At 40.4% G+C, this 16,109-nt stretch overlaps 1 protein-coding gene across 4 annotated transcripts in view; it reads left to right on the top strand.

Annotated features, from left to right (window-relative positions):
* The window catches only part of npas3 (neuronal PAS domain protein 3), a 377,381-nt gene that overhangs the window by 234,572 nt on the left and 126,700 nt on the right, over positions 1–16,109 (top strand). The window lies entirely within an intron of this gene.

Genomic DNA, 16,109 nt, shown 5'->3' with positions numbered 1-16,109 from the left:
CTCCTGCTTGTCCTATATTTTGGCTACTTTTCTCAAAATCTCTGTCTTTCCAGGCTGTTCCCGTTCCCAAAGGTGCCACATACATTTTTTGTATTTTGTTTTGTTCAAAACCGCTGGTGTCTCAGAAATACACAAGACGCATACAATGTCTTCAAAAGATCAGTTGTCACAGTATTAGGAATCATCTCATATGTACTGACATATGCATGCTTTCTCAGTACTCCTTGGATTTACGGTTTCTTCTCCAGGAAGCCCCTTTTGCTTGGAGGCCAGTGGGCATTGAAGTGGACATAGTTAAGTTTTTCTTTTTTCCAAGCACAGCCAACCAGTTTACAGCACAGCAGGTTACTATGGGTGCATCACACCACAGACATATCTAAGTTTCTTACCAAAGCACAAATTCTAACATCCACTTGTCCAAGGAAGATAGTAAATGGTTCCTATACAAACTCTACCTCAACACTTAAAACACCTCATACAACATGCCTCATTCACACAAGCACTTTTTTTTTTATCTACACCTATGTGCTTTCTATGTACAATTCACACACATTCATACACTGATGAACATACCAGAGAGCAACTTGGGGTTCACTATTACGCCCAAGGATACTTGGGCATGCAGAATGGAGAAACCAGGGATTGAACCGCCATCTACCGTCTATATTTTCTTAGTTTGACTACATTATCTCACTGAGTGGATTATTTTTTTGCTAGAAGTCCACTTTAATCAAATAATAAATTTTACTACATACAATAAATAAACATCAAAACAAATAATATTTACATTTAAACCCAGATCGTTGTGATTTTTCTCAACCTTGCCATGTGATTTTGATGCCTGAAGATTGTGAAGTAAATAATGGCAATCTTTTCTCGGTGGACCAACACATCAAATTCACCAGGGAGGATATGAAAAGTGTCAGGTTAGCCTTCTTAGCCTGTGAGATTTCCATCAGTAATGGGGGACATCTAAAAGCTGACGTGTACCGTAAACGTACGCATACGGATCAGTATTTAAGGTTTGACTCTCATCATCCACTGGAGCACAAACTGGGTGTCATTAGGACGCTACAACACAGAGCAAACACCATCCCCACTGACACAGCGGCCAGGGAGGCAGAAGAACAGCACATCAAGAAGGCCCTGAGTAAATGTGGTTATCCCAGCTGGACTTGTCAGGAGTATCGGAGCAGTTGAGACGCATTTTTTCTAAACACAGAGTCTCTGTGGCTTTTAAACCCCAAAACACACTACGCCAAAAATTGGTCCACCCCAAGGATAGGGTCCCCCGACACAAACAGAGTAACATAGTGTACGCTGTTAAGTGCCAGGAGGATTGCCAGGATTTATACATCAGGGAAACCAAACAACCTCTGGCGAAGTGGATGGCACAACACAGAAGAACTACCTCGTCAGGCCAGGACTCCACGGTCTATTTACACCTAGAGGCCAGTGGTTTCTTTTTCAATGATGAGGATGTACACATCTTGGACAGGGAGGAACGCTGGTTTGAGCGCGGAGTCAAGGAGGCCATTTACATGAAAAGGGAAAGACCATCTCTGAATCGAGGAGGGGGCCTAAGGGTACATCTTTCGCCATCTTACAATGCTGTGATTGCAGCCATTCCACAACTCTCTGTGAATGGTACTCATGGCCATTGATCAGTAGTCTTTGATCAGTGGGCTTTGGTCAGTGGTTGTTGATCAATGGTCATGAGAATTTGCATAATTAAGATTAAGGACCTGACCTCCCAGCCCATTGTTCCTGTACAGTACATTTGCATAATGACTGAAACCAGCCCACTGAAGGAACTATGGGCTGGTTTCAGTCATTATGCAAATGTACTGTTTATAAGATTGGGGAAACCTGCAGACAGCTGGATGAGTGACGAAACGTTTCTCCCACAAAACGCTACGTCCAGATGAACAGAATCAACTTTTGGACAATGGCAGTCGTTCCATCAACTGCGTTGTAATTTGTCATATATATATATATATATATATATATATATATATATATGTGTATGTGTATGTGTATATATATATATATATTAGGGGTGCAACGATACACAAAATTCACGGTTCGGTTCGATACGATACTTTGGTGTCACGGTTCGATATTTTTTCGATCCAAAAAAAAATGTTCATGCCTTTTTAATTTGTCATTTATTAAAATTATAAATATATATTTTAACTCAAAAGTACAGTTTTTAAATTTTATGTTGCTGAAACAAAAAAGTAATAAAAAAATAAATATATCTCAGGGCTCGCAAAATTTCAAAATCCCTGGTAGCCCTTCGGGCAGGGATTCTTCAGTTTTTGGTAGCCCAAAATAAATTTAAGTAGCCTGAATAAAAAAGAGAGCAATTTTTTGATTGATGTTTTGTTTCCTGTTTTGTTTCCTTTATAATATTATACATTAAAGTATAATATTGTATAATTATATAATATTAACTTATTATCTTGTGCGCGTTTTTTATTTTGACAGCGAATGCGCACCTGCGGACCACTTATGTGCACCCCTGGTTATATAGCTCGTCATATTGCAGCCACAGAAATTCTTTTGTCCATGAAACCATAAAGCTGCACTTTCTTTTTGCCTTATAGTCTGATTTGTCATAACTTTTCCGTTTTGTGGTCACTTCTTCACCCTGACCTGTCTTATTTGGCTCAGCAGAACTAAAATATATATCCTGATGCTTTTACACACGCACTCACATAACGCTCAGCGATTCTCTGCGCGATCAACCTCTCACATGTTTAAGCTTGCTGCGGGAGATTTCACTTGTCATGTTTGCATAGTAAGCTAACGATTGATAAGACGATGTCAGAGGAATTGGCAAATTATCGTCACTCACCAATCAGTGCTGACGCTCTCTATACACAGTTTGTGTGATTGCAAAGTGAAAGCAAAAAACAAGCGCAAATTCAAACGCGATTTCAATATGTCACATACTGACAGTGGCTCACCGATGCCAATGACATAATTACCCAGCTACATTTCCGAAAGAATGCAAAAGCATTGACATATATTTTTCCTTCCTACGATAGCCCGACGGGCAGGGCAGAGACAGATTTTGGTAGCCTGACTGGAAAAATCGCTAGCCCCGGGACGTCGGGCTAGCGATTTTGCGAGCCCTGTATCTGATTGAGGAATCACTCATCTTTGGAAAAGAGTTTATTACAGAGAAATGGCTCTTTCCAAAATAAAAGCTATACTATACGCTTCTTCTGGGCTATACTCTCAGCAGCATATTAAACATATCAGGTCCCCATAAGGAGAATCATGTGCTAACGGCTGTCTGAATGACTCGGGTAAAGTTTGTAGCATGCGTGCTTGTTGTTTTTGTCTGCTTCCACTTGTCTTTGCACTAGGATGATGTCGGAGTAAATGTGCAGTCATATTCGTTGTGTTCCCACTAGTGCTGTCAGCGTTAATCTCGTTGAAATGACGTTAACGCCACAACACGGCTAATCTCCGTTAACGAGCTACCACGGATCGCCCCGTGCGTGGGGCTGGACGGCGTCAACACGTTAACAAACAAACTGCGCTAATGCAGTAGTTCCCACCCATGTAATTGAGCATTGCATGGCACATCCAACATACTGTTTTACTTTTGTCCACGACACGCTTACCTTCAGGGTCCTACTTCACATGAAGACCAAAATAGTTCCAAAGGCCAGATCTGAATTAGGGTGGGGGAGGTTCAATTTGCCATGTTGCAAGGAGAGCTTAACATCTGTCTCGCTAGCTTGCCCTGCGCTCAGTGAATCTGCGTTCGACTACTCCGCCGAGGCTGCACTGTCGAGCGCAGATCCACTGAGCTCTCAACACAGACAGCATCGTCAGAAGGAAAGTTGATAAAATAAATTAAAAATTTTGTATTGTTCGATACATATGCGTACCGAACCGAAAGCACTGTATCGAACGGTTCAATATCGATACGAGTATCGTTGCACCCCTAATATATATATATATATATATATATATATATATATATATATATATGCTGGACATAGTTGTACAAACCTGTTTGCATATTTTTCAGTCATGTGTCACACTCACCTGAATAAAGACATACCACTGTATTTTTGTTGTTGTTGCATAAATACATGGATCTCATTTTTCATGCATTAACTTTTGCTGTCTTTGTTACGTACTGATCTCTCTCTCTCTTTCCAGTATTGACATGTGTTGACCTTTCTGAACCGTTGTCATCCCTCACCTCTTCCGTCCATCTCTTTAACTCCTCAGTTCTCAAGCCAAGGCTTCCCCTTTACTTTTCCTGTTGCTTTCATATACTGACATGGTGACCTTTCTGATAATTCCTCCTCCCATTTCCTGCACTTCTTTGTCTCCTTATCTCACCTCTGTGTCCATGCCTGCTTTTTGTGTTTCTGTTTCTCTTTCCCTTTCTCTTACCTATGTCTTCTCCTTCTGTTTGCATCCCACCGACAGCTTTTTCTCTCCGTAGCCCATTCTATCTCTCTATAGGCTTGCATCCTAAGTGCTCTGCCTTTAGCCCCCCCGCTCCTCCGTCACCTCTTTCTGCTCCTCCTGGGTATTGATTGGTTCATTTGATAGTTCTATCACCAATCAGTGTGAAGTTGACCTTTTGGACTTGGCAATGATAGCAAGATGTTGTGTGTTCATCAGTTTGAGTGTGCTGCCCTTATAAGTGTATGCATTTGAGTGTGTGTTGACCTTTGCAGGCAGAATGTCAGCCTGGCTCTTGATGCTGCTTGTCAGTACATTAGTTGGACAGGAAGCAGTTCAGCTCTCTAACAGGAAGTTCAAACCCGCCAATCTTAGGCCTAAAGTTTACAAATCTCAGATCTGATATATAGTCATAATATTTAGGCACTGTATTTTTTTTTTTCATTTAATTGAAAGGACCACAGGATTTTTTTTTCTATATGGTAAAATCAATTCATAAGTGGTCTTGGCACACTGCATATGGCATATACAAACTGTCAAACGACAGGGGGACAACATCTTTATGAATCAAACTTGCCACAATTTAGTAGAATAAGTACTGCTGTAATGCAATTTTATGGCATTGATTATTCTAGATTAAGTCTCCCTAATCGATGTGTTCATCTTCAATTCATTTATTATGTTGAGTCCACAATCTTGACCAATTAATGAAAAAGGGAGGGACCACCAATCATTTTTTAGCCACTAAGAAAAGCACACATCCCCGAATTAGCGAGGAACCTGAATGAACTTTCTATAAGTTGTGCCAAACAGAAATGAGCAGAAGATCTTTTTTTTATATAACACATTATTGTCAGTTGGCAAATGTTCAGTTGACCAGGCTGCTTTAAAAAAGGCAGTCGATAAAAATGAAACCAGACAAATATTTTGTTTACAGGCACTGGGAGAGGGAGGTTTTTATTATCACCATACAGCTGAGTGTCTGCTGCTCCAGTTGTTCCAGTTGCTGTTAATGTGAGAACTGGGAGTGAACTGGAATAAAACGAGGGAACTGCTCCTTTAAAACCCAGAGGTGTCAGACTGTAAAAAAAAGCCATATGCTAAACGCAAAGCATGCAGACACACTCTTGTAAACATTAACTTATATTTTGAATTCTTCTAATGTGGACACAGTCAAGCTGTTACCTCACAAAGACAAAACTTTGAGAGGAAGAGACTGATGAAATACATTTAGGAAGTTCCTCCATTGCAAAACTCATTCTAACTGGTTTCTCTGGTTATAAAGAAACAGTCCTGTATTACCCTTCCCTGCAATTAATAACACATCTGTCAATGTCCTTCTCTTCCATTAATCTTCCCCTGTTATTCATTCCTTGTGGTGATTCTGTTTCTGTTTTTCATGAATGGCACTTCTTCTGCCAACTGGTTTGCATCTTTTTCTCATTTTTCTTCTTTTTCTCCCGTTTGTGTGTTTTTTCCTACACATTGTACTACTTTTCTTCCACATTTCTTTCTTTGTTTCCCTAGTTTTGTACATTACTCTCCTTCACTCTTTCTTTTTTTTTTTTTGCTCTGCAACCAAAAGCATGTTGACACAAAAGTCTTTCTTTTTCTAGCTTAAGCTCCATGGTACAAATTAAAGAACATCTTAATGTTGCAACACACAATGATTTTAAAACCAGTCACTCACTTCAAACTATGTAGTAAGTCTTAAAAAACATAGTGTCTAACCAAATGCTTACTTTGGATAGGAATACCTTGGCCCCCAGTAACACTGTGAGAAATCTTGAAATCTTTTTGTCCAGGAAATGTCCTTCACTGTGCATAGTCAACAAATATGTAGGACTGCTTTCCTGCATTTGTGCAATATCTCTAAAATTAGAAACATCCTCTCTCAGAGTGATGCTAAAGAAGTAGTTCATGCATTTATGAACTGATTGTACATTTGTTATTATTATCAAGTTAATAATAATGACGAACAATGAAAAGCCTTCAGTTCATCCAAAATGCTGCCGCGAGAGTACTGACAGGGACTTTACAGTCAGCATCAGTATATATAACCAATACTCCATGCACTCTAGTGGTGACAGCAATAATGACAAAAAGATGGCGGAAGTTAGGTGACTTACTTATAGAGCCACAAAGTGAGCATATGGTTGGACTTGGTTGATGGGTAAACAAAACATTTCAAGTTCTTATAGGTGTAAAAGAGATAAAGTACTATTCGTAGTTGGGAGTGCAATAATGTGATTGCTGGGCATAGAGCTCTGCCCTCAACCCCATCCAACACATTTGGGAATAACCACAACAGAAACTGTGATCCAGACCTCATCACCCTGAATGGGAGCAAATTCCCACAGCCAGGTTTAACATCTGCTGGAAAAGACAGACGATTGGAGGCATGGATTCAAAACCGTGTGTCAAAGTATCACACTAGTCAATAGGTATAATGTTCAGTCTTCAATACTTTAGCTCTGCCTCTTTAATCAGCTTTGTTACTTTTTAATTTTCACTTTTGCTTTGTCTGTGTGCTGTCAATATGTTTGTCTTTTATCCACGTTTGATTGTCTTTTTTCTCTCTGTCTTTAATCACCTGCCCTCCATTTTCCTCTTTCTCTTTGTTTCTTGATTTCTTTATTTGTCATTCCTATACATCACCCTTTCCCTCCATTTCTCTGTCTTATCCTACAATTTATTCGCCCTCCTTCTCTCTCACACACACACGCACACACACACACACACACACACACACACACACACACACACACACACACACACACACACACACACAGTCTTTCCATTTGTCATTAAGAGGCAGAGAGCTAGACAGTAACATTTAAACCGCTGTTCTGAATGGTTAAAAGATGGCCTCATCTGTTGTGTGGCGCGCGTGTGTGTGTGTGAAGGCGATCGATGCAGTAATCTGCAGGAGGTGGAAAGCAGAGGGAGCAAGCCATTCAGCAGTGCTCACTAATCAATTGCAATTCTTTCTTTTACTGTCTGAACACCCAGATTAGGACATTTGTGGGTGTGTGTTTGTGCGTGTGTCTGTGTGTGTGTTTGTGCATCAAGTGGTATTCTTTTTTTAACATCTGTGGCCTAACATTTGGGTGTTTCCATCTGCAGTTCTATCAATTTCTGTACATGTGTCTTCAAGCATTTGACTTAGGTTTGCAGGAAGGTGATTAGACGATGTAAATCAGCCCAAATTCACCATTTGGGTAGCAGGAAATGTTAGTACAAGCTGTCAGACTTGGTCATAAGAGAATCATGGTGCAATTTGTGGACAGTGTTTCCAAATAGTGATGACATGAGATCATGCACATCCAGTAATGAATGATATGGAGCTTCTGGTGGACCGAAAAGGCCGCAGCAAAATTCAGACTGTCAGCAATTTAAGGACAGACTCACACTGTGTGACAGCTGCTATGATGCAAATCTATGAACCAACCAATCAGCATACACTGAGTGACATTACATCTGAAGTTTGGGAGGGGAAACACACATAAAATGAAATGATGGAACCTTGTGAATCCTCATTTTGAATACAAAAGAACAGCACAGATGGCTGATATAAGCGGATAATGTTCATCTGTTGTTATACACTGTTGTGTTCACGGCACAGTCTGACACCTTCAAATTGATACTGTATAGTCTGTCACAGTGTGAGACTGATTTTATTAGACCCACCTTACATAGCAAGACATGGATGGGGCACCTTCAAGGTGCATTAAACTGTTGAACAAACAAGTTGGTATTATCTTCAGTCTTTGCTCTTAGAATCACAATCTGGACGTCCAACTTCCTTTTTTATTATTATGTACTTAATATGGCATTTACTTTAAAATGAGAATATTTTGTGCTTGCATTTCGTACTTTAGACAAGCAAAGCTGTTTCATTATGCTACTGTGATTTTTTTTTTTTAAATGTTACATACACAGATCAGGGATAACATTTTGACCACATGTCTAATATTGTGTTGGTCTCCCTTCTGCTGCCAAAACAGCCCTGACCTTTCAAGGCATGGATTCCACTAGACCCCTGAAAGTGCGCTGTTTTATCTGGCACCAAGATGTTGGCAACAGATACTTTAAGTCCTGTACATTGCGAGGTGAGGCCTTCATGGATTGGACCAGGATGTCCCACAGTTGCCCTATTGAATTGAAATCTGGGAAACTTGGAGACCAAGTCAACACCTCAAACTTATTGTTGTGCTCCTCAAACCATTTAATTTCACTTTATGGCCTGATTAGTAGATAAGTATGAAATCACAGCCATCAGGGAATACTGCTTCCACGAAAGAAGGGACATGGTCTGCAAAGATCCTTAGATAAGTGGCACATGTCAAAGTAAGATCCACATAGATGGCAGGACCCAAGGTTTCCCTGCAGAACATTGCCCAAACCATCAAGCTGACCCTCCAGCTTGCCTTCTTCCTATAGTGCATCCTGGTGCCAGGTATTTGCCAAGTAGGTGATGAATATGCACCTGGCTATCAAAACGATTTAAAAGAAAATATGATTCATCAGACCAGGCCACCTTCTTCCATTGCTCTGTGGTCCGGTTCTGCCCATTGTTGGGCACGGGATAATAATGGTCTGTGGTTATGCAGCCCCATACGCAACACACTGTGATGCTCTGTGTATTCTCACACCTTTCTATCAGAATCAGCATGAACATTTTGTGCCTATATCTGTTTTTATTGGACCACATGGGCCAGCCTTTGTACCCCACGTGCAGTTTTGAAGATGCTCTGACCCAGTCGCCATGATGAAGAGACAATCAATGTTATTCACTTCACCTGTCAGTGATTGCAATGTTATTGCAATCTGGACGACTATAGTCACATGCTTACTTCCATCGTCATGCTACACAGAACAGCAGCAGAATAATCCTGCAGAGAACAGAACCAACATCGGAACACAGCAGATATGACACCTGATAAGTCAGAAATTGCATAAAAGTAGGCATATGGGTGGGTCGCATTGGATCTTGCAGTGGTTCAGTGATGTTGGGAGGCTTTTTTAGGATTTTGCACTAGATACATCTTGATAAATCTTTAAATCGCAAGTATTTAATTTAAACTCCTTCAGCTGCATATTAAAATGAGCACTTCTTATGATCGTTTTGTTCAGGAGCCTTAGTTTCACTTCAGAGCAGTCTGTGATTCTCAGACAGTTATATTCTGGTTAATAGAACAAAGCATTTCATTATGACTGAGAGACAGGAAGTGCACACACACACACACAGCATCAATACAATCCATCCACACACGGAGCAAAATAAATAAATATACAATCAAAATTGCAATTACCTGCAGAATTTGTGAAGGGTAAACAAATCTGTGAACACCTCACCCCCCTACTCACTTGCTCCGTTGCTCTCTTGCTGCGCACACACACAGACTCAGAGAGCAGAGTTAGTGTTCTAGTTAGCATGCTGAAATGAATACAGTTAGATCCAAAGCAATTTCCTTTTATTTATCTTAGCAGCCCTGCATAAATAAAGGCAAGGGCATCCAGGCAATTAGCATAATTACTATGAGGCGGTCAGACCCTCTGTGATTTCATAAAGAGACACACACACGGACTGCTGCCACAGGGCGTGTGTTTGTATATGTGTGCATGTGTGTGTGAGGGAGAGAGAGGAGACGAGATAGAGACAATGACTCTGTGTATGTGTGTGTCTTAGTGCGTGACTTCTGCCGTAATGTCCATTTAGTTCCACCTTGTGTGTGCGTACTTGTGTTTTCTACATGTTTGGATGTGCTGTTACTTTATTTTGTGCAGAGGTGTGCGCGTGCGTGTGTGTGTGTGTGTGTGTGTGTGTGTGTGCTTAAGACTCATCCTTGGTCTTTCTGCACTGCGCATGCATGTAGATATAAAGTCCTGGATGCATATTCTCACACACACACACACACACAGACACACACACACAACTATGAAAAATAAAATATTAACAAGCTAGAGCCCAAACATACCCATATGCACAGTCATATAGACCAACCAGACAGTGCACACACGGTCTACGGTCCCACTGTGTCTGCATGTGTTATTAATATGCAAATACAAGTGGAAAACAGCAAAGGCCAGGAAAAACAATATCCCTGCAAACAGGCTGAGGTCAGCTGATACTGCATCTAATGGCTGCGTCGCTCATCCTGGTTACACTGTTGTTTCATTGTCTTTGTCTGGTTCAGTGTCTTTGGATTAGTCTTGTTTGTAGAGCTCAAATCTGTCTGTTGAAGCCTGAATTTGGCTTAGAGTGTGGGTGTGGATCTCATCAAGTTTTGGATAGGACATCCTGGCAGTGTAGTGGTTCGCACTGTTGTCTTTTTCAAGATCATTTTGGGTTTGGTTTCACGGGCTGGCTGCACCCTCCTCATGCAGACATTACACGTTCTGTGTGGGCTTGCTCCACAGTCTGAATGCAGTTGTGTTAGGTTAACTGCTGTGATTGTGAGTGTGAATGGTTGTCATGCCCTACAGGCTCCAGTCCAGTCTTATTGCTGCTTAAGCTACAGATGAGGTTTAGGGTTAAATGTGAGATTGTTATTATGTTCTTACAGGCTTATTTATATTCTTTTTCATTTTGATATCCATTCAGGTTTGTAGTCCAATCACACTCTGCCATAAAAAAATAACACCTCCCTGCATGTTACAGCTGCTTCCCTCTGTTCACAATAAATAAAAGAGTAGTTATAGTTAACAGCAGTGTGCAACTATGGCATCTATTCATGCTGAAAATGTCAGTTAGTGAGGCTTGAAAACACTTGCTTTCTGAGTCTTACACTGACCTTTGTGCATCTTACAACTTTTCACCGACCTTTCAAGACCCTGTCGACCTTGTAAATAATTTCTGGTGTAAACCAAAGGAAGCTGAGGGAAAAACCACGAGCTCACAGCAGAAAAATAAAATTTGGTTTGTGCTCTGGTTGGATTCAGAGCTCTAATAATCAGAGGCCTGCTTAACCTCTGGGAGGCAACCGGGGACTTAACAAAGCAGTCAGCAAGGTTATGTTTGTTTACAGCACATCTATATCTGTCTGTGTGAGTGTTTACATCAGTTCATATCAGCATAATTTACACACACACATACACACACACGTGCTTCCACCTTTCAACTCGCTTTTCCAATTCTAATTAATCCGTTTTAATCCCTCTGAAATGGGCAGATTTGCGTTCCTTCACCTGGAGCTGCTTGTTGCTAAACCTGGACCTCAATCAGACAAGATGATAAAACTGTAAAAAGAAAAACACAGGTTGTGATTATCTCCACATCTCAGCCTTTTCCCCCTGTTGGCTTGTGTTTGTATAAAGGGGCAAAAAGACAGAGGCGTACCAGCTGTGTCACAATTTTCCAAGAAACACTCAGCAGCTTTCGCTGAAGAAAATGGGGACTAAATATCAACCGATTATGGCTTTACTTAGGTTTATAAGACCCCTTTAGCTTTTCAGGAACTGTTTAAGCATGTATATTATAATATAGTAACCATTCAGTGGCTCTCAACAAGACTTCTGTTAACAAAATTGAGCAAAGTAGATGTATCATAGGTTCTATTAGTTACTTCTCACACATATTGTGCATTATGGTTCATCTAAGGCTGTGAATTTAATGGTGGTTACATAGTTTTGAACATTACAAAGAAAGTTTTTCTAGAGCAGGGGTGTCAGACACTAGGCCTGAGGGTCAGAATCCGCTTGGCAAAGACTTCGATGGCTGTGGAATATACGAAGGAGAGAAAAAATGGGAACTTTTAACATAATTTGCAAGTTTAATAGTGCTTCCTGCTGATAAAGATCTGCCCCATGGCCATTTATACCACACCACAGTAATTGAGTAATTGATAAACAATCAAATGACAGGAAAGTTTGTGTTTTCACACTGTTGATTATAGAAATTTTAAGGTTTTTTTGTTTTGCTTTGTTTTTCTTATTTTTTTTGCAATAGGTCCACAGTAAAAATTAAATGAAAGAAAGAAATTGTCACAATCTGAAAGCAGGGACTCAAGCGCAGAACAGGTTGACGTCTCAGAGCACCGTTTATTTACACACCAGTGCGATAACATATACAGTGACGGAGAAAAATCCAGGGTTCCAAGGGATTAGGGGAAGGCTCTCTCTCTCACGCTTGCTCACGTCCTCACATCCAACTCACACACGTTCGTACAGCTCGGAGGTCACAGGTCCGGAAAGGTAAACTGGAACAAGAAAGGGAAAAATCACTCACAAGTCACGAAGGTAGGGCGTAAAGGTACAAGACCACGGGAGCTGGGAAGAGAGACTAACGTTAGTAGCACAATCATCCAGCGATGAGAAGAGCTGTGGCCCAGCCTCAAATAGTAGTCGGGAAATCAGCTGATCGCCAACAGGTGTGTGAGCCAAGGGCGGGAGCCAGCAGTGAGCTCCGCCCAGGCAGAGAGGTAGGGGAGAGAGAGAGAGAAAGCAAAAACACAAGTGTAGCCTTGTGAGGCCGGCTGGGCAGGCACGGGGACCATGACAGAAATTGTAATTTTACTCATTTATTCATTCTTCCTGGTATATGTGTATGTCCAAGAAACAGTTACTTAATGGTAACATGGCCAAACCCTTAGCTATGTGAATGGAGAGAGCTTTATTCCAATAACGGCCTGATTATTAAAACTTCATGTATAGAATTATCAGTAAAATCTGATTATGCAAATCTCCAGCTTCTTAAATCTATTCTTGGACTGTTCTCTGATGTCTGCCATCGCACAGTTGAAACTATTGAAAAGCTCAACTATGAGCTTATATTGTTCCAGTCACCGGACTGGCTCGGCTATAATGTCGAGGGGCATTTAGGGAAAGAAGGAACGACCAACATCTGTGACATTACAGTGTTGGAGATTGTTTGAGTTCCATTTCTTTGTAGTAGTGTCTCTGCAAAACGAAGTCTCAGTCATCTTTGTTCTAGTGCACATTTATCAAAGGCATGTCTTCTGTAAATTGTTTCCACTTTTTATCCCATCAAATGAGGAAGAACAAAATCAGCATATGCAAAGCTCACAGGCTCTCATAACCCCAGCTGGTTTGATTTAAACAAAGTGACTAATGCTGTTTTCACACTAACTATGCAGAGGCAACTGACTACTAGTAATGTCAATGGAAAATGGTGCTACAAAGCTACAAACTGATGCCTGGCACATGCCAGTGCTTGATGGTTGTGATGTGCAATGAATCAGAGTTGTGCTTGATGTGCTGAAGCATCAGCCAGTCATATAGAGATAAACCATATCTTGGGATTTATCTGTCCATTTGAAGACAAGCCCAGAGATCATACTGGCAAGTCCAAGAGCAGCACTTCAGTGGTGACCCGATGGTCCATTTTACAATTTAGTCACTTGTTGTGTGAATGTATTTTATATTTTTCTGTTTTCTATGCAAAGCACAAAAACAGGTTCCAGTTATATTTTCATAAACTGTGTTTTATTGGGACCAGATTAATATATCTAACCAATATTATATTGAGCTAGCTGTTATGTTTAAATGTCTTCTAAGGATAATGAATTTATTAGAGGATAAAGACATTTAAAGTGAAAGGCATCAAAACAGAGAACAACCATCTGGATCGTAATCTGACAACACACACACACACAGATAGAGAAACACAGCAAACGTGCCCAACTGCACATATACACACAAAAGCTTGCGCACACCTACTTAGAAAGAGTCAGGATGTGTGTTAATGAGGAACCCAGCATGGATGGACATTGATGCAGCTCACTGATGATTAACATCTCATTAACATCTCATTAGCTGAGAGGGCAGACTAAACGGACACAGGCGGTGGGGGTGCAGCGACAACACATACCCACACCCCTCCATGTAAGCATTAGAATAATTAGCCAGGCATAAAAGGTTAAAGGCCATCTCCAAATAGCACTTTATATCTGACAAAGAGAAAGAAGAAAATTAAATACCCAACAGTCACACCGAAGGTGCTACTCAGCTGCTACACAGATGACATTTGAACTGTCAAAATCCAAAAAGTCTCTCTTTTTCTTTGTCTCTCTTTTCTGATTAATGTAAAAGCCTCAAAGCATCCAAAAGGGGAGTCATTCTGGTAGCTGTTTGATAGTTTAATGTATTTCTATGTTAATCATTTTATTGGATCAATGGCTTTGATCCATGATCAATAATGTGACAATAACTGATGAAAGAAAAAAAAAAAACACATTGTCTTGGACTGTACCTAATAGTTTAGCCAGTTATCTTCAATCCCTTTAAATGGTTCAGACTGCTTGCACTTCTTTCTCTCCCAAAGTAATACACACCGTGCAGTATGCACTTAGAGTGTCAAGATATAACACACACACACACACACACACACTAGCATGCACACATGCATGTGCACACAGGAGGAAACCGTGTATTACCAATAACAGTAGGACGCTACATGTAATTAACCTGGCTGACCTCTGGAGTATCATTGCCTTTGTGTGTGTCTGTGTGCGCTTGGATCCAGTGTATTGTGTTCAAGGAGTCGAGTGTTCTGCCATGATCTTCCCATAACAGCAGCATTGGACACACTCAGACGTGCATTTGCTTGAGTGTGTGTGTGTGTGCGTTTGCGTACATGTGCATGTGTGTGTCATCTTTGCATGTGTGATTTGCTGCTGAAGTCGAGTGTGGCACCATGATCGTCACGGAAATACACCATTAGACACACTTGGATGTCTTTGTGGAGGTGGAGGTGTGTGTGTGTGTGTGTGTGTGTAGAGGGACTTACTTTTCCATGTATCTGATTTTTTTTAAAAATCCTCTTGTCAGCTAAATCTTGAGATTTGTTTTTAATGAAGGAACTGAAAGCAAGGACAAAATGTTTAAAACAACCTACAAATAATGAAAAGATGTCGATGTCACAGTGACATCTGGAAAATTTGTCAGATTTCTGTTTTCATTGCTGTCACATTGTCAAAAGGAGGAAATATGAGTTACTTTATTTTCCGTCTGCTGTGTTATGTTGGACTGTTTCTTCCTGTGATGTCCTCATGAACACAGCCCACCATTCCATTGTTTAACAGCAGCAGAGGTAGGGAATTTGTATCTTTTTAGGCAAGAACAAAGTGACAGTGGGGGCGGGGGTTAGTTGGTAAGAAAGTGACAGAGACAACACAAAGAAGGAGATGGAAAAGAAAAAAAGAAATCACAATCAAGACTATTGTGGCTGTAGCTGCTACATTTTAATGGGCTTTTATTGACTTGTTGGGTCGGTAGCTGCTTTTGAAGCAAGGTCATTCTGCTGAACTAAAACTCAACTAAAAGCTAGTGTGGAAAAACACTGTAGCTGTTAACTAAAAACAATAGAAAAAGAGAAACTCACTAAAGTAATATCGTGAACATGCAAAATTAGGTTAAAAAAATGTTTTATGCATATGCAGTTAATTCCTAAAGTAAGGATAGAAGGAAAGAAGTAAAGTAAATGCCTTGAATCTACATTCTTTTTACTGGTGGGGCTGCAAAACGATTTCTGACTGTGTAGAAGTCTGTGAGAGAATGACCCTCATTTCCCTTTCTCTATGAACACAGAAAACCTTTTTCTGATGAGTTTATTGTCTTAATCAGCAGTTTCAAGTTTTATGGAAATCAACACAATTTTCATTTTTTTAAGATAAGATAAGATAAGATAAGATAAGACTTTATTGATC

This window comes from Perissodus microlepis, chromosome 19, assembly GCF_051167445.1.
Source record: "Perissodus microlepis isolate ML-2025 ecotype Zambia chromosome 19, ASM5116744v1, whole genome shotgun sequence".
NCBI lineage: Eukaryota > Metazoa > Chordata > Actinopteri > Cichliformes > Cichlidae > Perissodus > Perissodus microlepis.
The sequence above is the reverse complement of the archived record's forward strand: the minus strand, read 5'-3'. Positions and strand labels throughout refer to the sequence as shown.